Here is a 23428-nt window from a genome sequence, read left to right as displayed (position 1 = left end):
GTGGACCTACCATCCTATTGAAGAGGATTGGCAGATTGATGGACTATCAGAGGTAATTGTTAACGTGATAGATTTATGGACCTGTCATCCTGTTGAGGAGGATTGGTGGGGGATTTGGAGAAAGGTAGACTATTAGAGGTGATCATTAACGTGATAGTTTTAGTGGACCCGCCATCCTATTGAAGAGGATTGGTGGGGGAATTTGGAGAAAGGTAGACTATCAGAGGTGATTATTAACGTGATAGTTTTAGTGGACCCACCATCCTATTGAAGAGGATTGGTGGGGGAATTTGGAGAAAGATAGACTATCAGAGGTGATCATTAACGTGATAGTTTTAGTGGACCCGCCATCCTATTGAAGAGGATTGGTGGGAATTTGGCCTACTTGAAGAGGATTGGTGAGGGAATTTGGAGGAAAAGAATTATCAGAGGTGACGGTTAACATGATAGTTTTGGTGGACCCGCCATCCTACTTGAAGAGGATTGGTGGGGGAATTTGGAGAAAGCAGACTATCAGAGGTGATCATTAACGTGATAGTTTTAGTGGACCTGTCATCCTATTGAAGCGGATTGACAAGTTGATGGACTATCAGAGGTAAATGTTAACGTGATAGGTTTGGTAGATTTTGTAGTTGACAGAGGTATTCTATTAAACATAACAACTCAGAAAATTTATTACTTATAATCCAATGGACTACAAATAAACCAACCCCCAGTCTTAAACAAGTGCAGGGGGGAGGGTAGACGTGACACATTGCCTAGTGATCCACTGTCTAACGAGTTTGACTATCAGAGGTAATTGTTAATGTGATAGTTGTTGGACATGTCATCCTACTGAAGAGGAGGATTAGCTTCAGTGGCCGTAGTATCTTCCGGTTCTGACTGAGAAGATTGAGCTTGGTCCGATTGCTCAGGTAGATCTTGCCTACTTTGTTCTTCAGCTTTGATCCTGGCAATAATCTTTTGAGCCTGTTCGCCTTGAGAGATTCGCCTGCACGAGTCAAGAGTCGAATTCGCCTACAAACGGTAAGCTCGCCAAACTCGTCAGAGTACTTGGCAACCGCTATACCACGTACATGGATGGGTCTTCCCACTTCTCGCGACGTGAAAGGAAAGAGCACAGTACTCCAAGTCCGTCAAGTGGCCGCTCACAGTACTAGTGGCTAGTCAAATCCTTGCAGTTGTTGGACACCGTCGTTGTACTTAACCCGTCTGCACGAGTCAAGTTCGATCAAGCAGCCAAGGCTCGCCTGAACGACTAAACAAAGCGCCAAGCAATCGACGAACTTGCCCGACTCACTTGAGTATTAGGCAGCCGTAGTATCACGTAAGCCAAGCCTCGCCTGAACGACCAAACAAACCGCCGAGCAATCGACGAACTTGCCGGACTCACTCGAGTATTAGGCAGCCGTAGTATCACGTACAGGAGTGGACCTTCCCATTTCCCGCAACGTGAAGGGGGAAAGTACAGTGCTCCGAGCCCCTCAAGCAGCCGCTCACGGTGCAAGTGAGGAGTATGGTATCTCCCGACAGCACATGGTCATATCCCATGTTTCAAGGAGTGGCCACGCCGTCTCTCCTCTATTTAAGAACTTCTTCCGGCCACGGAGAGGGTTGTTCAGCAGAGGAGCAGTTCAGCAAGTGCAGAAGTTCGATTAACTCACAGTTAATTGATCAGTTAGCTGAACCACAACTCTCAACCAGTGTTGTAAATAGCGGCCAATAGCGGGGCAATAGCGGGGCTATAGCGGTAGCAGAACCACAACTCTCAACTCTCGACGGAGTTGACGACAAGCTCTTTGCATGACCTTTGCACTGTAGCACCCTCTCCTAGCTTCGGGCCCCGATCACCTTCGAACTCGGAAACTCGAACTCGACTAGCACGGGCTTCTACTACGTATTGAAGTTCTCTAGTAATCTCGGTCGAATCGTCCAAGGGAAGCAGACTTGGTACGAGAACCGAGCGAGGCATCCTATAACTACCAAAGTCCCCACGTTAAACAAGGAGGGCCTTCCCTCCGCTTCTGTTGTAATTTTAATTCATTAGTTTGTAATAAGCTATTCTTATCAATACAAACAAAATTCCTATTTCGGGAGATTAAAATTTACACCTACAGAAGATGGTGACCATAGTGAGAGAAGCTGTTTCTTCAACAGAAATGGTGGTAGCTCAATTCGACGAGGTTCCTATCGAGACAACCATGGAGTCCCTAGAAATCGAATTCGACCAGGCCAAGTACGAAGAGTACTTGTCCTCCTCCTCCTCTGGTGGCAATGCGTCCCGCAAACGCTACCGAGTTGTGCGTAGAGGCCAACTTCAAACGGTCAAAGCCTATGCGCTCGAGGACCCCATCCGAGTCATGGCAAGGAATCAAACTTCCCCAAAATCGATCACTGCCAAACCAAAGGCCGGAAACACTAGACGAAATATCACCAAATGGGTCACTAAACGACCCTCGCAAACCTTCGCCTAAGAGGAAACGGAGGTTCGCCCCGGCACGAACCAAGACGATATGATTCGCCCGGACGCTCCTCTCTCAAGAAGAGCCCGGCAGCAACAACTATAGCTCCTCGCCCGGCAGAAGGCTTAAACCTTCACCTCGTATGACGGCCTGAACTATTATTCGGGTCTGAAAGACGCGAGACGGAGACTCAACCCTTCCAAGGCTGACAAGATCACCAAACCAGGTTAACTCTCGCGTTCAGGAGGGATTCGCCCTGACCGCAACATCTCCCATTCTGTCGAATCCAACGCTCCAGGCGGGCTCGCCAAAATAGGCGGATTTCGCTTCTCAAGTCACATCCCTGAAGCGAACAGGCCGCCCAACTCAGACGGGTCTGCTCAGACAGACGAACCGCCGACATCAAACAAGCCACGTCAAGTCCGCTCGACAGAGAGACGTCACGGTCAAACAAGCCTTCACAATAAAGGCAAAGCAGTAGGCGAGACATCCCAAGTTCGCCCACATGCGCGAGTAGACGAAGTCCGCCAACGGGCGCGAACTCGCCTGGATGCGGCAACTCGCCCGTCAAGGCAAATCCGCCTAACTCCAACACTTAACCACCCATCCTGGGGTACGTAAGGGGGTTCATCCAAACCTCAATCATGCGGTCACCTAGCTGAACCATCTGGCCCTGGGGCCCACCAACCACCCGCGGAAGATCTTCGAGGATACCTAACTCGCAAACGCACTATGTAAGAAGTGAGTCCGCAATCTCACTGTGAGAGACTCATTTAGGCAGTACTCACTGACTACCAGTATGTGGTAGCAGCGAGGCCCTTGGTATTTGAAAGGCTCGCTCAACGGCCCTCCAAGTCGAGTTCTTAGAGTCGGAGGCGGCACCGCTGGAAGAAACCCAGGAAGAAACCCACCGCCGATGATCTAGAGCTCCCGACTGCTACAATCAACATGACAGACAAGGGTAATGCGGTACTTTCTGGTTCTCTAGATTCGGACCCCTTCCTAGGACCTAATCATCCGCTTGTTCAACGTGAACAAGACGGTATATTCCAACGTACCCGCAGTCGTACGGGGGTGAGCATTGGGTTTGATTACTCAACCTTAGCACCTCCCTCCGGCGGTGAAGACGAGGTTTGCTCAGCGGTAGCCATGTCCCAAACCTCGCACTCGAGTCAGGATGCACTGGCAAGAGTACACATGGCTGATACCACGGATGATCAAACAAACGGTGGCCAAGAAGTTCGAAGAGCAACAGGCAACCATCGACTCTTTAACGGAAATGTTGGAGCAGCTTCTGAACAAGAAGAAAAAGAAGAAAAGAACCCAACACACCCTATCGCGGCCGACAGGGAGTAAGGAGTGGGTACCTCTTCCTCACCCAGTGACTGAAATGGAAGATAATGTCGGTCCACACTCCGATTACTCCTCCAAGACATCGCTGGGAACGTCGCATACCGGGGGTAAGCACCCGCGAGAGAAGGTTTGATGAGTTTTAAAGCCAGCTCAATGCTTTGAAACTCCAACAGAACATGAACAAGCTGGGGGTGGTCCGACCTTATCTTGTCGAATAGGATACAGTTCCATACCCAGCGAAGTTCAAGCCGGTTAGCTTGGTGCAGTTTGATGGCAAGGGCTCACCCTCACAACACATCTACTACTTTATGGTGCAGACTAGGTTCCTCACGGGGAACGACGCTATTCTCACCAGGTTGTTCATAGGCACCCTCAAGGGGGTAGCGTTTGAATGGTTCCGCAAGTTGGAACCTGACTCTATCAAGTCATGGGCCAACGCAGAAAGGCTCTTATTGGCCCGCTTCTTTGACAACGACACGGAGGTGTCGATGGCCACCCTCCTCATCGAAAAGCAACGACAGTCGGAGTCGGTCAACGATTTCATAAAGAGATTCAGGAACCGATCGGTCCACTATCAAGACCAAGTTTCTGAGTCCACACTGATCGAAATGTGCCGCAACAATCTCTCAATCCATATTCTGTCCAAGGTCGGCATGGTGGAAACCCAGACCTGGAAGGAACTTGTTCGCTAGGGCGAGCAGGTGGAAAATATGATCAAGAGGCTAGAGGCTGAAGAACCTCACCCCAAGAAGGGAGCCGTGGAGCCGACCGCGCTAAAGAATCCCCCTCGAACAAGAGGAAAGGAGATCATGGCCGTTGATTCCGCTCCGGCACCCAAAACGGCTCAAAGGCCGAAGCCCAGGAAGTTCGAGCAACGCCCTTCAAGGCAATACGACTTCAGGGAAGACCAAGTAGTGGAAACATTCGACACTCTCTTAAAGAGCAATCGAATCAAACTACCGAAAGTCACAAAGCCTGAGGAGGCAGACAAGACTAGTGACCCGAGTTACTGTGCGTACCATAGGTTCCTTGGTCACCACACCTCTAAGTGTTACATCCTTAAGGACAAGCTCCAGACCCTCTACGACGTAGGAGTCCTAGAGAAGGAGAAGGTGCAAAAGCAAGTGACCATGAATATGATCACCCTGAGTTTTGGAACAGATCTCCCGGAGGTTCAGGCTCCGGCAGGGGTAATTCCTATCCCCAAGGTGGTCCTGAAGATCACTAACGACGACCCTCACAACCAACGAGGGAAAGGTTTAGTACCCCAGACCTTGCCGTCAGGTCAGGTGATGTGGGTCCATCCGAACCTCCTCAGTGACGAGCAGTGGACTGTAAAGCCCTCGAAGAAGACCAAAGATAAACCTTGCAATGTCATCTTCGCTATTCCGGATGGAGACCAGACTACAGTATCTACCCTCACCAACACCGATGAGGAAACTATCGCCCTCGCTACTAGAGCAGGAAAGGAATTCACCAAAGAGTACCCTACAAGGGTGGAGAACCGGCAGGACCTCCCACGAGGCCAACTGCAGCAACCCCTTCGAATCCAGATAGGCCAAGCTCGAGCCATCAGCCTTTCTGATTCAACGTGCTCGCGTAGCTGAAGAACATCACTGCACGAATTACCATGTATAACCTCCTGCGGTTATCCAGAACTACCCGGGAAGCCCTACGAGAAGCGTTGGCCGACTCAAAAATCTTCGCCACCCACTTCTTGAGGGAAGAAGACACGGAAGGGGAATGTGCGATGTGCTGCCAGAGCACCGAAAGGCAGGTCCCTTGCATCACATTCACTCCTGAGGACATGCTCATCAAAAGCACCTCTCATGATCGACCACTGTACTTCACGGGGTACGTCGGTTCCTCAAAAGTGGATCGAATTCAAGTTGACCCAGGATCCGTACTAAGCATCGTACCCCTGAAACTAATCAAACACCTGGGGATACCCCCGAAATGCCTATCCACGACTACCACGACTATCTTTGCCTTTAATGCCACTGGAACTCGGCCACTCGGCAAGATCCGTCTGAAGTGTCGAATAGGCGACATGAAGACAGAGGTGACCTGCTACGTCATCGATGCTGGGCCATCCTACAACATGCTCTTAGGACGTCCATGGATGCACAACAACCGGATAGTCTAGTCCACATTACACTAATGCTTAAAGTATGTGGACGATTACGAGCGGGTGAAACTAGTAGTAGCCGACAAACAACCTTTCAAGGGCGTCGAGAACTACTTCACAGACTCTCTGCTGTACCAGGACCCCGACAAGCCATCGATCGAGGAGCTCGAGAGCGGCAATGAGGCGGATAGCGAGCCCGAGTATGGCGACGGCCTGGTCTTGAATGATTTCGAATCAATTGTAATTGGCTACGAAAGTCATAATGTAACCGACACTGTTCAGGCGGAGGAGATTATCTTGAATGAGAAGTTCAACTTTACTTATTTGTCGTCTTGCTCAACGTCCGAGGATGATGCGCCTAACGACCTAATGTCGAGGCTCTATAACAACCCTTCTCTACACTTTCCTGTATGCTCGTCGTATGTTGCAAACAGACAAGCGATCAAGTCTTCGCAAGCCGTACTCGTTGTACCGGCCCGAGATAACTATCAAAAAGATATTATCTTTAGACGAATCGATCACCTTTTGCGCACGCTGTGGGACGAGTCTGAAGAGGAAGACCCCGCGCCTCAGTTTTTGCAGTACAGTCAAGTCGCGAAGCGCATAATGAGCAACATGGGGTACGACCTTACTCGTCCAGAGGGCCTGAATTACGACTGGGGGCGAAAGACAGTCATCCGACCTGCCTACGTGCCTAAAGACAAACCCTCAAATTACTTCAACAAGACTCAGAGAGGTTTAGGCTACTCTTCTTCCTCATCAGAGTTGTTTTGCTATTTCAATGAGGACTCCGACGATGCCCGTTCGGGGGATCAATCGTCGACGACCTCAGCATGGGATTCGGACATCAGTATAGGCGACTTGTTCAAGGAGCTTACAGTCAACATGGTCATGGTTGAACCAGCTAAAATGACAGAAGACAGGCAGATCCCCCTTTATGACGAGACATGGGACTGCCATATCAACGCTCAATGGAGCAACTGCTTCGAACAGTGTGAACCACCTACCGAGGATGAGATCCTCCAGATAAACATGGATGGTGAGGCCAATCCCAAGCCCATATTTATCAGTGACAGCTTATCTCCCTAAGAGAAGGAAGATCTCATTGCCCTCATATGGGAATACATTGATGTCTTCGCATGGAATTACGAGGACATGCCCGGCCTTGATCCACAGGTCGCCATGCATCGCCTCAACATCGGCTCAGACGCCAAACCAGTCAAACAAAAGCAGAGATGATTCCGTCCACAAGTCATGGAAGCAATCGAGGCTAAGGTAAAAAGGCTAATCGAATCCGGTTTCATTAGAGAGGAACAACACCCCAACTGGGTAGCTAATATTGTTCCAGTCCTAAAGAAGAACGGTAAGATTCGCATCTGCATTGACTTCAGGGATCTCAATGCTGCTTGCCCTAAAGACGAGTTTCCTTTGCCCATCACGGATGTCATCATTGATAACACGTGTGAGTTTGAGAGGATGTCCTTCATAGATGGATTCTCAGGGTATAATCAAATCAAAATGCACCCCGGTGATGAAAAACACACTTCGTTCAGGACTCCAATAGGGGTATACTGCTACATGGTCATGCCTTTCGGACTCAAAAATGCTGGTGTAACCTACCAACGTGCCATGAGCACGATCTTTTGAGACCATCTACGAAAGACGGTCGAATGCTATGTGGACGACTTGGTCGTGAAAAGTCGTAGTAAAGAGGACCACCTCCAAGACTTGAGGGTGATGTTCGAACTCATGAGAACTCACCAACTCAAGATGAATCCTACAAAGTCATTCTTAGGGATGTCCAGCGGTAAATTCCTTAGGTTCGTGGTAACAACAAAAGGAATCCGGATTGACCCAGATAAGGTACAAGCTATCCAAGAGCTTTAGCCACCCCGAAATCTTAAGGATTTACGAGGTCTCCAGGGACGATTGGCTTACATCCGGAGGTTCATTTCAAACCTCTCGGGTAAGTATCAACCCTTCTCCAAACTGATGAAGAAAGGTACTTCCTTCGTGTGGGACAAACCTTGCCAACGGGCCTTTGAAGAGATCAAAGCTTATCTCTCGAACCCACCTGTCCTGGCGGCTCCAATCTCAGGAAGGTCATTCTTTATCTACATACAGGCTATGAAGCATTCTCTAGGCGCTCTCTTGGCATAAAATAACGATGCCGGTCATGAGCAGGGGATCTACTACCTGAGTAGAACTCTACAAGGAGCTAAATGGCGATACCCTATGGTCGAAAAGGAATACTTAGCCCTGGTATTCGCCATCCAAAAGATGCGACACTACCTAGTTGTTCAAACCATCCATGTCATTTCCTGGATGAACCTCATCCGAGTCTTTATGACGCAGCCCGCGGCCTTAAACTGGCGTTTGGCCAGATGGGCACTCCTACTGTCTCAGTACGACATTCACTTCATACCACAGAAGTCAGTCAAAGGGTCGTTTATCTGTGATCTCATGGCCAGTCATCCGCTAGGGGCGAAAACTGACCTGTTTGAAGATTTTCCAGATGAACCCCCCGAAGTCAACACGACCTCCCCAGTAGAAGCCTGACAGATATTCTTTGACGGCGTGTCTCGTGTCGGCACAAGCGGATCTATCGTTGCAGGAGTCGGGGTGGTCCTCACTTCCCCACATAACCACAAATTACCCCGAGCCTTTTCTCTAATGGAACTATGCACCAACAACGTGGCTGAGTACAATGCGCTACTCATTAGACTCGAGTTGGCAAGAGAGTTAGAGATAAAGCATCTCGAGGCTTATGGCGACTCTCAGCTCATTGTCAAGCAGATGACGGGGGAATACAAAGTTAGAAATGACGACCTGGTCCTACTTTATAAAGCAGCTACAAAGCTAGTGGAGTCATTCGAAAGCTTCCGCATCGAGCATGTGCTTCGTTCCAAGAACACGTATGGAGACGCCCTCGCATCCTTAACGGCTAACTTGGCCCAGTCACTAGAAACGACTCAATGGATCACTATCGCGAGCCAACGACTCTTTTGACCAAAAGACGTTCTAGAAGTGAATGCTACTCACCAGGTTTCGGATCAGCCCGACCCGAAAGATTGGCGTCTCCCGATCATCGATTACGTCATGTACGACATGCTGCCCGAAGACGCTAGGAAGCGAGAGTCTGTCCGCTGACGCGCCTCAAGGTTCTACTATGATTCGACCATAAAGACATTGTATCGAAGGTCATATGACGGCTTGTTACTTTGATGTCTTTCAAAGACAAAAGCACAAGAAGCTCTGCGCGAGCGGTTGCTTATGCAAAGCGTTGCCACACATGCCAAATCCACACCAACTACATGCATCGACCTCCTGAAGACCTACACCCAACAACGGCATCATGGCCTTTCGAAGCATAGGGGATGGATATCGTCGGACTAATATCCCCGCCGTCAGCAAGAGGTCATCGCTTCATCCTTGCGATCACCGACTACTTCTCTAAGTGGACCGAACCCGTCCCTTTAAGAGAAGTCAAAACCAATGACGTGATTAAGTTTATTAAACATCATGTTATATACCGATACGGTATACCTTAACGTATCATTCATGACAACGGTACATAATTCGTTAGTCATGCATTCACCTGGTTTTGTGACAAGTTACGGATACAGAACCTTTCCTCTACAGCCTATAACCCTTATGCGAATGGCCTGGCTGAGGCCTTCAACAAAATAATTGTTAAGATCTTAACCAAGCTGACCTCCAATAACAAACACGATTGGAACGAGAAGCTAGGCGAGAGCTTATGGGCGTATCACACAACGGTTCGTACGCCGACCGACAACACGCATTATTCGTTGGTATATAGCTGTGAGGCCGTGTTACCATTAGAGATTCAAATTCCATCCCTCCGCGTTACCCTAGCTACAGGGATGACAACCAAGGATAATCATCAACGACGCCTCACAGAACTTGAAGCGTTGGATGAGAGACGGCTCGAAGCCTAACAACACATTGAATTCTACCAAGCCCGAATGGCTAAGGCCTTCGACAAGAAAGTCAAGCATCGATCCTTCAAGGAGGGAGAATTGGTCCTTGCCATTTGACGACCGATGATTATCACTTCTAAGAAGAAGGGCAAATTCTAGCCCAAATGGGAAGGACCGTTTGTGATAGAGACGGTCTATTCGAATGGAGCTTATCATCTTGTCAAACCGAATGGCTACAAGATCATAATGCCTATCAACGGCAAGTTCTTGAAGAAGTACTATCCTTAGTTCTCCTTCAAACTCCTACTGGTGCAGGAGTATAAACTGCCCCTCTAACTGGTACACGAGGCTAAACTGTTCCTACTTTATATACTCCGATGGGAAACCCTATACAAGACGTTACGTACAGTGTTCTTAAGGGTAACCTAGATCGCCACTCGGTCAAACCTTCCTACAGTTAGGACCAAAATCGACTATCAAGTTAATCTTCACCTCTGATGGTCTCCCCTAAATTTCCCCTATCGATCCTCTCCAATAGGATGACGGAATCACTCCTACTGTCATGTTAACTATCACCTCTGACGAAACCAACTCACCAATCCTCTCCAACAGGATGGTGAGCCCACAAAGTCGCTCACATCACGACAAACAATCCAGTCATGTTAACTATCACATCTGGCAATATCAACCTACTAATCCTCTCCCATGGGATGATAGGTCCTCAAAGTTGCTCCGATTGCAATAAGATTCTATCGGGTTAATGATTACCTCTGATAGTGGGCTCCGTCATTCTTACAAATGACACTGCCCGAGTAGTAACCTACCATGTGACGCGTTGCTACTCCAGTCAGTCGTCACACTCCTACATCCCTGAATGACCCGACCTATTCCGAGTGTTCTAATATTCTCTTAGAACAATCGACGGGTAGTAGTCCACCATGCGACGGCTCCTACAACATCAATCGTCACACTCCTACGTCCCTGAACGACTTGATTACCCTAACATCGTCGTCCTCGTAAGCGACATGTTCTTTAAGGGTGGCTCATCAGGTGACATGCTCCCACCGACCCCCGAACAACAACCCACCAAATGGCGAATCATTGTCAAGACTTCTGAGATGGTCGCATGCACAAACAACCGCTCTGTCGGGGTTAGATTGTTAATCCTTTTGAACATCTCAAACCCGCTAGGACTACAATGCGAAAGTCGAAATCAACCCGACCCCATGCTATGAACAGCTAAGGGCGAGAGAGAATCTTAGCGATTAAGCATAAGATAAACTCCTTGAAGGCTCGCCACACTGTGGAAAGCGGTATGGCTATAGCTCGACTTAGGCAAACAACGAACGGCGAAAGCGAGTCCAACACAGTGACCGCCAGCGATCAATAAAAAAAAAGAGTTCTAAGTGCAGAAAATAAAGAAAAAGCTGTACATACAAGGCGATGAATAACTAAGAGCATAAAAGGCCATTCCAGGCCAAGTTTAGAGTCATAATGTTTTGTAAGTTACGATGCAACGGGCATCGGAAAAATTACAATGACGCCAAAAAAAAGAGAGAGCAAAAGACGCGCTACATCAACTTTAGTAGGGTGAAAGTAGCGATCTTGGCCTTGACATCCAACAGCTCTGCCTCGTGCCTAGCCCGCACCCTCTCCTCCTGTCGCTGTCAAAGTCTGGAGAGAGCAGCCGCAGCCTCGCCGTTTTCCTCTTCCTGGCAAAGGAGTTGGAGCGCCCTGGCCTCTGCCTCAACAGCACGATTGACCCGCACTTTCTCATGCTCAAGCCTCTTCAGCTTCGCCTCTCCTTCGAGGCTCAAGCCGCTCACATCGCCGAACGAGCTGAGAACCGCCTATGCGTCGGAGTTCCTCAAGTCATTCCTCCATAACGGGGAGCATGTCGTGGTATCTCCCAGCACTCTAACCGAAGACGGTGGTCGTTCTGCATAGGTCACCCTCTAACTTCTGGAGGATGGCGAGCATCGGACCAGAGGCCATAGCAAAAGATCCTCGGGTCGAACTAGCAGCGGAAGGTGGCATCACGTTAACGCCGGCAGCGGTAGAGGAGAAGCCGACACCCTCCCCCTCAAAGACACCAGAATTGGACTCGGAAGCCATTGTTCAGGGAGACTTCATAAAGATTTTCTCCAGATGAATTTTTGTGAGCACAGGGACTCTACCAAGAGAATAGCGAACACGTTATATAGCTAAAAGTTCGACGGCTGAGATTCGATGCCTTAAATAAATCGAACGGCTCAGATCTCTAGCGGCGCTTTGAGTTTGACGCCCAAAAAAGCCTCGACTCTCGGGACTCCAAACCGACCGTTTGGATTGAGTGCGGAAGGCGAAGCGTTCCATCACTTCACAATTAATGAAGACTGACACGCTCACATTACCATAGCTGGCAAGCACTTAGGTCCACAGGCGAACCTATAACGCAAACTCGCCAGCACTTGAGTTTCGCTCGTAGCACAAACTCGTCGTCGTTTGAGTTTTGCTTGCAGCACAAACTCGCCAGCACTTGAGTTTCGCTCACAGCCTAAACTCACCATCGCTTGAGTTTCGCTTGCAGCCTAAACTCGCAATTGCTTGAGTTTCGCTTGCAGTATAAAACTCGCCATCGATGAAGTTTCTCTTGTGCCATAAACTCGCATGCACTTTAGTTTCGCCTGCGGCACAAAATCGTCAGTAATTGAGTCTGTCCATCGCATGAGTAAGACGCTGAATGGCGACACAATGAAATATGAAAAGAGTGTGTATGCAATGAGAAAGTACGAAGTGCATTAGATGTTTCTAGACAATACATTTGAACAAAGTTATGACTTTACAATCAAGAGAGTCATAACATTACATTCAAGAAACAAAACATTGAACAGGGTATCTTGAATCTACTCCTATCTTACGAGCTTATTCCAGGAGTTTGAAGGACACGAGCTCAGACCTAACCGCAGCTATCCTTTCTGCATGCAAGGAACGAACCTCGTCTTTAGCCTCCCGCCGGATCCTTACTTCGAAAGAAGCATTAGCGGCGGCATCCTCTTGGCACAGCAACAAAAGGTCGCGTCTCTCCCTCGCAAGGACACCATGCACGGTCTCGATCTGAACGCGCAGACCCGTCAAGATCGATCCCCCTTCAGCATACGGAGTCCTACCCAAAGAGATCGAGCCAGCGGTACTCTCTATCCCGGCCTGCAATAGACGCCGACGGAGACCCAAGCGGGTGATACAGGATTCTTTGTCTTCTATGTCTCGCCTTCGGCACTCTTGCTTCGAAAGAAGCATTAGCGGCGGCATCCTCTTGGCACAGCAACAAAAGGTCGCGTCTCTCCCTCGCAAGGACACCATGCACGGTCTCGATCTGAACGCGCAGACCCGTCAAGATCGATCCCCCTTCAGCATACGGAGTCCTACCCAAAGAGATCGAGCCAGCGGTACTCTCTATCCCGGCCTGCAATAGACGCCGACGGAGACCCAAGCGGGTGATACAGGATTCTTTGTCTTCTATGTCTCGCCTTCGGCACTCTTGCTGCCACACGGCGCGACAACGAGCTAAAGCCAAGAACGGCTTTACTTCTGGCTCTAGATCCGTATGTTGCAAGTCCTCCAGTTTTGTTAAGAGCAATTCCAGATCAATGAGTCTCATCGAGCAGCGTATGGCGAGCCTATAGTCGCCCTGGTGCTGGATGCAGGCCATACGGTCTAAGAGGGACTGTTTCAGTTCCGCGAAGGTGCTATGGCCCTGATCGATGAGCAAGATCACTCGCTTCACGACACTCTCTAATTCCTCTAACTGGGCCGCAATGGGGTCCGAAGGTTTAGACTCCGGGTCGCGGCCAGGTGCGGGAGCCGAAGAAGAGGCGTCGTCTCCCGTCTTCTCCGCACCTGCTACCTTCACCTGCGGTGCCATCTTGAACGAGAAGGAAGCAAGGAACACAATGAACCCTCCGTCAAAGAAAGAGGGCAGTGTATGATGTACGGCCCAAGGGCGTCCCTCGAATGATCCAGATTGGGCGTGGAACAAAGAGCCCCCCATTACATCGCCTTTAATATGAAGTGACGTGCCAGCACCAACCCAGCTAGCAAGCATGTAGGACCGTGACTAGACACGTGGCTACTCCTTAATCAGTATTCATCTTGCCTTCGACTTAATTCGCCTGTGGCTAGAGCTCATTAATGAAGACTGACACGCTCACATTACCATAGCTGGCAAGCACTTAGGTCCACAGGCGAACCTATAACGCAAACTCGCCAGCACTTGAGTTTCGCTCGTAGCACAAACTCGTCGTCGTTTGAGTTTTGCTTGCAGCACAAACTCGCCAGCACTTGAGTTTCGCTCACAGCCTAAACTCACCATCGCTTGAGTTTCGCTTGCAGCCTAAACTCGCAATTGCTTGAGTTTCGCTTGCAGTATAAAACTCGCCATCGATGAAGTTTCTCTTGTGCCATAAACTCGCATGCACTTTAGTTTCGCCTGCGGCACAAAATCGTCAGTAATTGAGTCTGTCCATCGCATGAGTAAGACGCTGAATGGCGACACAATGAAATATGAAAAGAGTGTGTATGCAATGAGAAAGTACGAAGTGCATTAGATGTTTCTAGACAATACATTTGAACAAAGTTATGACTTTACAATCAAGAGAGTCATAACATTACATTCAAGAAACAAAACATTGAACAGGGTATCTTGAATCTACTCCTATCTTACGAGCTTATTCCAGGAGTTTGAAGGACACGAGCTCAGACCTAACCGCAGCTATCCTTTCTGCATGCAAGGAACGAACCTCGTCTTTAGCCTCCCGCCGGATCCTTACTTCGAAAGAAGCATTAGCGGCGGCATCCTCTTGGCACAGCAACAAAAGGTCGCGTCTCTCCCTCGCAAGGACACCATGCACGGTCTCGATCTGAACGCGCAGACCCGTCAAGATCGATCCCCCTTCAGCATACGGAGTCCTACCCAAAGAGATCGAGCCAGCGGTACTCTCTATCCCGGCCTGCAATAGACGCCGACGGAGACCCAAGCGGGTGATACAGGATTCTTTGTCTTCTATGTCTCGCCTTCGGCACTCTTGCTGCCACACGGCACCTCGCGATGACGAGCCGAAACCAAGAATGACTCCACTTTGGACTTCAAGTCCGCCTGCCGCAGATTCTCTAGCTTGTTTATAAGCGACTCAAGATCAATGAGCCTCATCGAACAGCGTATGGCGAGCCTGTAGTCGCCCAAACGACGAATTCGAGTAATCCAATCTAAGAGGGCCTGCTTCAGGTCCACGAAGACACCACAGCCCTGATCGACGATCGAGATTGCTCGCTTCACAACACCCTCCAGCTCCTCTATATGGATCTACAGATTGGCTGAATCCAAAGGCTTAGGCTCCGGATCATGGCCAGGTGTAGCAGTTGAAGGAGAGGCATCTCTCACCTTCTTCTTCGAGGCAGATACTTTAGAGAGCGGCGCCATTAAAAACGAGAAAGGGGAGACGAGCACGGTGACCTCCTTAACTAGAGGAGAGAGAGCAACATATATAATGAGCACGCTCATCGCTCAACGGTCTAATCGGGTGCAGGGGATAGAGAGCTACCATTATGACGCCTTCAATGCAAAGTGACATACTAATGTCAGTCTAGATGGCGAACACACGATGCCGTGACCGGACACGTGGATCACCTTATTCGCCTACAGCTCTGAATTGGCTTCTACCCAGAGTTCACCTTCGGTCAGAACTCGCCTACGATTTGGATTCACCTCTGCCTGCGACCAGGATTTGCCCATGGCTCGAAGTCGCCTAAGTTCGCCTATAGCTAGAATTCACCCAGGGCTTGGATTCATGTATAGCTAAGAGAACGAAAGGCAACATCAATACAAAAAAGAGAACATGCACAAGCACGTTTGGAAAATCAAAGGAGCATATCATTCATCCAGTTTTAAGATAGTACATTTGAACAAAGTTATGATTTTATAATCAAACAAGTCATTAACATCAAATGTCTTAACACTGTTCGGCCCAGAGAGTCTAGTCCAAGAGGCTGAAGGACGCAAACTCCGCTTTAACTGCAGCCACCCTTCTCGCATGGTCTTCCTGGGCTTTATCCTCAGCTTCCTTCTGGGTCCGACACTCGAAGGTGGAGTTGGCAACAGAATCTTCCTGTCGCAGCGCCTGAAGGTTTCGGGTTGCCTCTTCGACAACCTTGTCAACTTTCTGGCTCTCAGATCAGAGTCCCCCTAGAGTCGTCTCCGCAAGCTCCAACTCAGCCCTCAGACGGAATATGGTGGAAGTGAAAGTACCCATCTGCTCCCCCAGGGAGCGCTGCTGGTCCACCAGGAAGGTGACATGGGACTCCAAATCCGCCATTTCCCTCGAGCGAACCTCCTACTCCCATGCCTCCCGATGCCGAACTTGAGACAAGTAGTTTTCCACGTCAGCCGCCGGACCTCCTTGCAGCAGAGTCTCCAGGTGTGTCAGACGCGATTCCAAATAGAGAAGCCGCTGCATGCAGCGAGCGATGAGACGAGGTTCACCCAACCGCCTAAGATCGACCATGCGATCCAGGAGGGACTGTTTAAAGTCGGCATAGATCCCAAGGCCAAGGCTGACGAGGGAAATCACCTATTTTGCGGCATTTTCAAACTCTTCGATACGAGCCTGTAGAGACAGAAAGCCTGAGGGAACGTGCTCTTGACCCTAAGCAAGCGCTGCAATAGGAGGAACCTCAAGGTAAGGCTCCGCTCCATGTGGGGGAACAGGTTGCGAAGTAGGAGAAGCCGCGGTTCCCTCGGACTCGTCATCGAAAACGAGCATAGGCTGAGTCCCCCGCTCTCCGATGAAGGGCACTCCTTCCCGAACTACACGATGGCAAAAAAAAAAAAGAGGGTTAAGAGCAGGGGGTATCACCTTACTTGCAGACCCATAATCGAGCCAGACGAGGGCCTAGACACTAAAATACCTTCAGCAGCAACAGCGGCTTCGGTAGCGGAGGAGGAGGAAACACCCTTGCCCTTCTTTGAAGCGGTCCTCTTCACCTTGGGCGCCATCATAAGCACAGTAAAAAAGGAAACATGTGTTTCTCTTCTGAAAAGACAAAGGGAGGGGCATTAAATACTTGGCATGGGTGAACGCCCACCGTTTGATTGGACCGTTCGAATTGAACAGTCACAGATAAGACAAGGTGATACCAAATCTCACATGAACTGTTGAGATGTGTCAGTTTCCAACACGATCTCTGGCAAACGGTTCAGATCGGGCGTGAAGAATGGGGAACCCCCACTACGCAGCCTTTAACGGGAAAAGCTGTGCCCATGTTGTCTTAGTTGGTAGGCATGTGGCCCACTAAAAACAAGGCCCGCCTACGAATTAAATTCGTCAGGCGAGCTCGCACATATGGGGTTCGCCCGAAGGCTGAGTTCCTCCAACTCCCCTATCACCTGTTCGCGAGCCTTCTCCTGGGTAGCCAATAAGGCCTGCGGATTAGCGATGGTTTGTTTGGTCTCCGCTATCTCCGAAGATAGGCAGAGATACGGGAGTCAGCCTCTTGGCACGCCAGGCTCATTCGCTCGTTCTCAGTTGTAGCGCAATCCAGCTCTTTCGTCAGCCTTGCCTCCAACGATGTTGTCTCCCCCAGTCTATGATTGCGCTCCTCCATTGCTATCTGGACCTCACCGGAGGCAAGATGAAGGATCTTAGAACTCGTGGCGCGAAGGGCAAGCAGCTATCGAATGGTCTGTTCTACGTCCTCCAAGCGTTTGAAGTACGAATTAGTGGCGGAGGGACCCAGTAGCCTGATTAAGAAGCCCATATGAAATTCAAAGGCCTCCTTGAACTCCTCAAAGGGGTAGCTTTCTTCCAATGTGAGCCTGATGCTGTCTGCAAGGGTGTCTTGGAGGCTAGCAATGGTTCGATCCACCAACTTTTTGTGCAAATGAGCCAAGAGGGAGAGGGTGGCCTCATCGACTGCCAATGTCATCACCAGAGCAGGGACCGAAGCACTGATAGCCACACCAGCAGGAGTCAGACATCGCTGAAGCTGAGGCATGAACCGGCACCATTGGGGTCTCGACCACGGATCTGAGCACGACCTTAATGGTTGTCGAAATACGAGGCGAGGGATCAACCACCACACAGGTAGATGCTTCCCCTCAGGCAGAAGCCCCTTGGACTGACGACCCTATCTCGACCGATGCTTCTTCAGGAGCATGAGTCTCCCCTTCAGAGTCAGACGGTCCCTCGTCGCTCGACATTGTCTCATGGATCGAGTCATAATCTTTGTTGTCCGTTTCGCTCCCCTCTTCAGCCGACTAATCAGCCCAAGAGGGGGAATACTCTTTTCTAGCAGCATTTGAGGCTAGGGCAGCTGCGAATATAGGAGGGAGGTTAACAATAACTTCTGAAAAGAACCCCATGGGTAGTTCAGCAGAGATAGATCAACGACATTCGACCATGCTCTTACCTGAGTCACCGAGCTTTGCCTCATCTCCTGTTCCCCTATCTTCATCAGAAGGAATAGGGATCGCCTCCTCAACCACGCCTGTATTGAGTCAACACGAACGTCAGATAATGCTAATTCGACCCTGCACTCGAGGATACAGTACTAAGGGTTACCTCTCAGCACAAGGGGGGAGTCGTTGAAACCACCACCTGCTGCTCCACAGCAGACGATGAGGGAACGACCTTTGAAGTTGCCGGAACCGTCACCGAGGTAGTAAGCGAAGCGGACGTAACACCACTGGCCGTAGGAGTAGTCACCCTAGGAATTAGCACAGGGGTTGTGTCATCCTGGCCCATCGCCACTCTGATAGCCTCAGCCGCCTCCTCGTGACGGGTCTTCTTGGCCACCTCCACCCTGGAACTGTCGGCCACGGCCTCACGTTGTCGCTTGGAAAGAAGAGATCTGCTAGGAGCTAGGAGCGGCATCCCCAGCCGCCCAACGATTGCTCCCCGGGCCTGTTCCAGGTGTTCACCCGCCCGAGCCAACTCATCTGATCCTCCTGGCACGTCGACAGGATCCAATTGAGGATGAGGGGATGGAGTGCAAGCCGCGAATTCCCCGAAGTCTCCCAAGCCAGCGTGAAGATCCTCGGCCTCCTCTTCAGGGACATCCTCAAACCACTCCTCCACAGTTTGGCGACCCCTTCGTCTTGAGGAACGGGGAGCTGCCCTCGAGCGGCGCCCGTGCTCTGCCAAACAAGAACTTTGAAGCCGAAAGCCCTTAGGGTTCGTGCTGGCACCTCGATACTACCGACAATAAAGGAGCGAATGGCGAAGGTCGCGATCCTTAGCCGACAATTCAAAGTGCGCATTGGTGCCACCGGCGTAGGTCCAGAACCACCCTCACGCACCATCAACCAACCCTCCTTCGTAATAAAAATGAGGGTTGACGTTTCCAACATAGAGCTGGTCATACCCGAACTGACAGGCAAACCTACAAGGGAAATAAGGCTCGAGGTAACACACGGAGCCCGTTTGCAAGATGTGATACCCCGGCCGGATGTTAACTAACCATCGGAAGGCACCACAGGAGAGATCGGTGTTATATCCTGTCGTCGACATGTCTCAAAGCGACTCGCCATAACCTCCCCCAGTGAAGTAAGGAAAGAATCGTCGGAAGTTGTAATGACCAAAATAAGACAACGTCTTCCTCATGTCAGGGACGTCTTTACACTTCCAAGAGCATTTTTCAGGCGCTGAACGAATGGGATAGATCCCTCTCCCTGTAGAGCCGCTAGAGCACTCATCAAACACTCGTAGTGGCATATGAACCACGCCATCAAATAAGTGTACGGCAGCCCCACTCTCGGATTAGGAGTCTTGGCAACTATGCATTCTCCCTCGTCAACATACGACACACTGCAAAACTGGTTTGTTAGTGTGTGAAGCCCCCTTTGGATACAGACTACCATTGCCGATACCAACCCGTACGGCCTCCTATAGGCTAAGTGCACTGCAGGGTAAACTACTTCTACCGGAAGCGCCTCGAAGGATTGGGTGGGAACCACACACCTCTTCAACCACAACATGAGGTATCCCGCGAGCAGAGCCTTTGCGGATATGAGAGACTTGGCCTGGTGGTGGAACGACTAGAAGGTCGTTCCGAATAGGAACCCACCCTCGTCATGCTCAAGGGTTATGGTGGATTCCCCTTTGGCCATCCGTCTCTTCACCTCGGCCTGATCATACTTACCCAGTGGTAGAGTAGGTCTCCCCTTGACATCATTCCCTGGGAACAGGTAGTCAGCCCAGTTCTTGTGACTAATCCCGGGAGCCATCTTCTTCTTGCCTTTATGGTCCACTGCGCCCAAGGTGTCGAGACATATGTGATAGTGGCCAAGCAACTCCCATAAGGTCTCAACCATCAGGGGAAACTGACCCAAAAGATAGTCGATCTCGTCCTGACCTGGTACATACTCCTCGTAGGGGAAGCTCCCCAAAGGCAACCCGACACATCATACATCTCGTGGAGGGTTATGCCAAGCTCACCATTAGGAGTAAAGAACGTACCACTATCCGGATAGTAAAGTTCCAAGATACTATGAAACTATAGGGCATTGATCTTCAGGCCATGCTGGGTGGCTCGGATTTCCACGAACAGCTCAGAGCCCACAAGGTCAGAGTTCTCCGCCAAGACGTACTCGGTGATCTTAGACCACCAAGTGCCACTGCCAGGCGCAGAATGAATCCATCCCGGAGCCCTGAAGTCCTTCGGAGGGAATTACCCCCCACGGGTCATTCATTGTTCAACAAGCCGGGACGCAAGGCGACCACGCGCTTACAAGAGCTGTCGACCCCGTACCTAGCGGACGAACCTGTGAAGACCCCGCAAACTACCCTATCTTGAGTAGGGGTCAGATCCCAGTTCATTGGTCTCGGGACCGCAACCGACCACAGCTCGACGATCGAAAACCCCCTCGGTATATTAGGGAGATAGTAATGGACCCCATCCACGACACGAAGCCATTTACTCTCTCCAAGCAACAGAGCCGAAGGGTTAGCTGCGGCATCACCGAACATGAACTGGGGCTTTTTCAGCTCCATCTTGGCCATGTCTGTCAACGTTGCATCGGTGATCAACTCCCGCAATATAAGATGATGCCCATCAGTCACTCTCTTGACCAACTCCTCCAACTTGTTAGTAGCGAACACGAGCACTGGATCAAGAAGAGGGAATCGGGAGGGCGCTGTATAACCCGAGCTGCCGGCAAGGCTAATAGCAACACCATGCGGGAGGGTCACATCAGAAAACGTGGCTGCAAAACAAAGCCAAAGGATTAGAAGTGAATTCACATCCGGAATCAGAAAACTTCTAAAGTCCTCCAAGCAGGCGAATCTTAGCAAACGGATCCCGCCTGGCGAGACTAAGTCTACCTGGTCAGTACCAAGTTCGTCCGACAAAGGCAGAGCCCGCCCGACAAAGGACAAACCCGTTTATCAGGCTAGACCCGCCTGACGATAATCAAATCCACCTGATAAAAGACAAGACTGTCTGACAGGAATTGGATTCACCTAGTAAAGGCCGAATCCGCCTGAAAAGGGAGGAATTCACCCAAATCAGGAAAACTGCTAAAAAAACCAGCAAAGTCCATTGAAGGAGACAAACAGTGCTCATCTTCCCGACCCGGTGTCGGCCAGCAATGCGAAGTCGTTAGACAAACCTTTCGACTTACCCAAGTGTGTCTCAGACACGCTAGCGGTCACACCAGCGGCAACGCTGCCAGGATAGCGAGCAGGACCCTTCCCCTTCACAACGCATTTCTTGGATTTTGGTGCCATGACGGAAAGTTGGAGACGATGTGGGAGTTCTCTCTACGGATTTCGCGCAAGCAGAAGTTCCTGAGCACGGTAGTTCTCAATGGAATGGGACGAAGCCTATTTAAAGGTGAAACGTTTGCGGTTAAGAGGCATGGCCACGATCAAAATCGAAGGCCCAGATCGCTCTCAAGAGGTGAGGCATTAACGGTTGAGAAACATGGCCATGATCGAAATCAACGTCTCGGATCGCTCTCAACAGTTCATTTTTCGGTGGTTACAGAGGAACCGTCGAGATAGGGAACAGGTCGAGCGAATCGAAACCCAGAACTCACATCGAAATTCACGATCGAATCTAACGGTCGAGACCAAAAAAGTACAGCCACAATTCGTCATCGAGCGAGGCGCACAAAAGCGACGTTGCTTTGTCAAGTCGCATTTAATACGACCCGATGAACCCACACGACCTTAGCTGGAAAGCACGATGTACAAGGCTGTGATGACAAACACGCGGCTCGCCTTCCACTAATTCGAATTTCGCCTGCGAACTGATGGCAAGCTCGCCCTCCATAATTTCAAATTTCACCTGTGAAGCGAAGTTCGCCTGCAAATGTCTAGCTCGCTTCACCAGTGGAAATGAGTTTCGCCTGAATAGCTCGTTTGTTGGGTCTAGTTCGCCTCTGAAGATGAATCTCGAGTGGTCTGACTCATCTAAAGCTTCGAACCACCGATGGAATAGTCTCATCTACATGATCAGACCTACCAAGCGATGCAACCCATTGATGCACCCTCTGGACGCATCCGCGGGTAACAGTCATTTTAGGTAAAGTCGTTACGATACAACCAAACTACGACCTGATGGTTATGGTTAACTCAAACCCACGCCTCAAACGGCTAAAGGTTAGAGCAGAAATCTTAGCATTAAGCCTAAGAGAAACTACTCGACAACTCATCATACTGAGAGGAATAGTATGACTAGCCCGATTCAAACGGTAATCGGTAAAGGTAAATCAAACCCGTTGATAGCTGAGGGTTTGCTAAAAATCCTAAAGAGAGACAAAAGAAGGAAAAGTATATGCACATAATATCGAGCAATAAAAAAAAGCATAACACTCCATTCAGCCAATCTTGAAAACGATTAGAGTTGTGACGAATTATTCCGACAAGTTAACAACAAGCTATCCAAACAAAGTTGTAACAAAACAACACCAAGAAAAAATTCCTAAGGACTAATCTTCTGTCGACCCTAGTTTAGCTCGATCAGAGAGGCGAGTTCAGTGTTGATCTCGGCTGCTTTCTCCGCCCGATCTGCTTGAACCCGGTCTTCTGCCTCCTTACGGATCCTGGTGTCACGAGCAGCAGCGGCAGCGGAGCTCTCTTGACGAAGCACCTGAAGAGTCTGCAACTCCTTCTCAACAACATCGCGGACATCTGCATTCCTAACCCGCAAGTCCCTTAGAGTCGCCTCTTCCGCCGCCAGCTAAACCCTCATTCGGGCGATAGCAGAGGCTGAAGCGTCAATTTCTGCCCGCAGTTGACTTTGACGTTGGAGCAAATTCGAAACAAGGTCCCCTTGATGTGACAGCTCCTGCTCTCGGGCCTCCCACTCACAAGGTGTGTCAAGAGCCGCTCGAAGTGAAGGAGCATGTTTCGGCTGCGCGATGCCTCTCGGGCCTCGCCCATGCGCCTGAGAGCAGTAACGCAGTGCATCAAGAAAGGCTTAAAGTTGACATAAGTCCCCCAGCTGAGGCTAGCAATAGAGACCGCCTGCCTCATGGCATTCTGCAGTTACCAGAGGACGCCCTG

General features: G+C 50.0%; 1 pseudogene; it reads right to left on the bottom strand.

Moving 5' to 3' along the window:
• The window catches only part of LOC109839267, an 8022-nt pseudogene extending 4124 nt beyond the window's left edge, over positions 1-3898 (bottom strand).

Source organism: Asparagus officinalis, chromosome 4 (assembly GCF_001876935.1).
Source record: "Asparagus officinalis chromosome 4, Aspof.V1, whole genome shotgun sequence".
In the NCBI taxonomy this organism is placed as follows: domain Eukaryota; kingdom Viridiplantae; phylum Streptophyta; class Magnoliopsida; order Asparagales; family Asparagaceae; genus Asparagus; species Asparagus officinalis.
The sequence above is the reverse complement of the archived record's forward strand: the minus strand, read 5'-3'. Positions and strand labels throughout refer to the sequence as shown.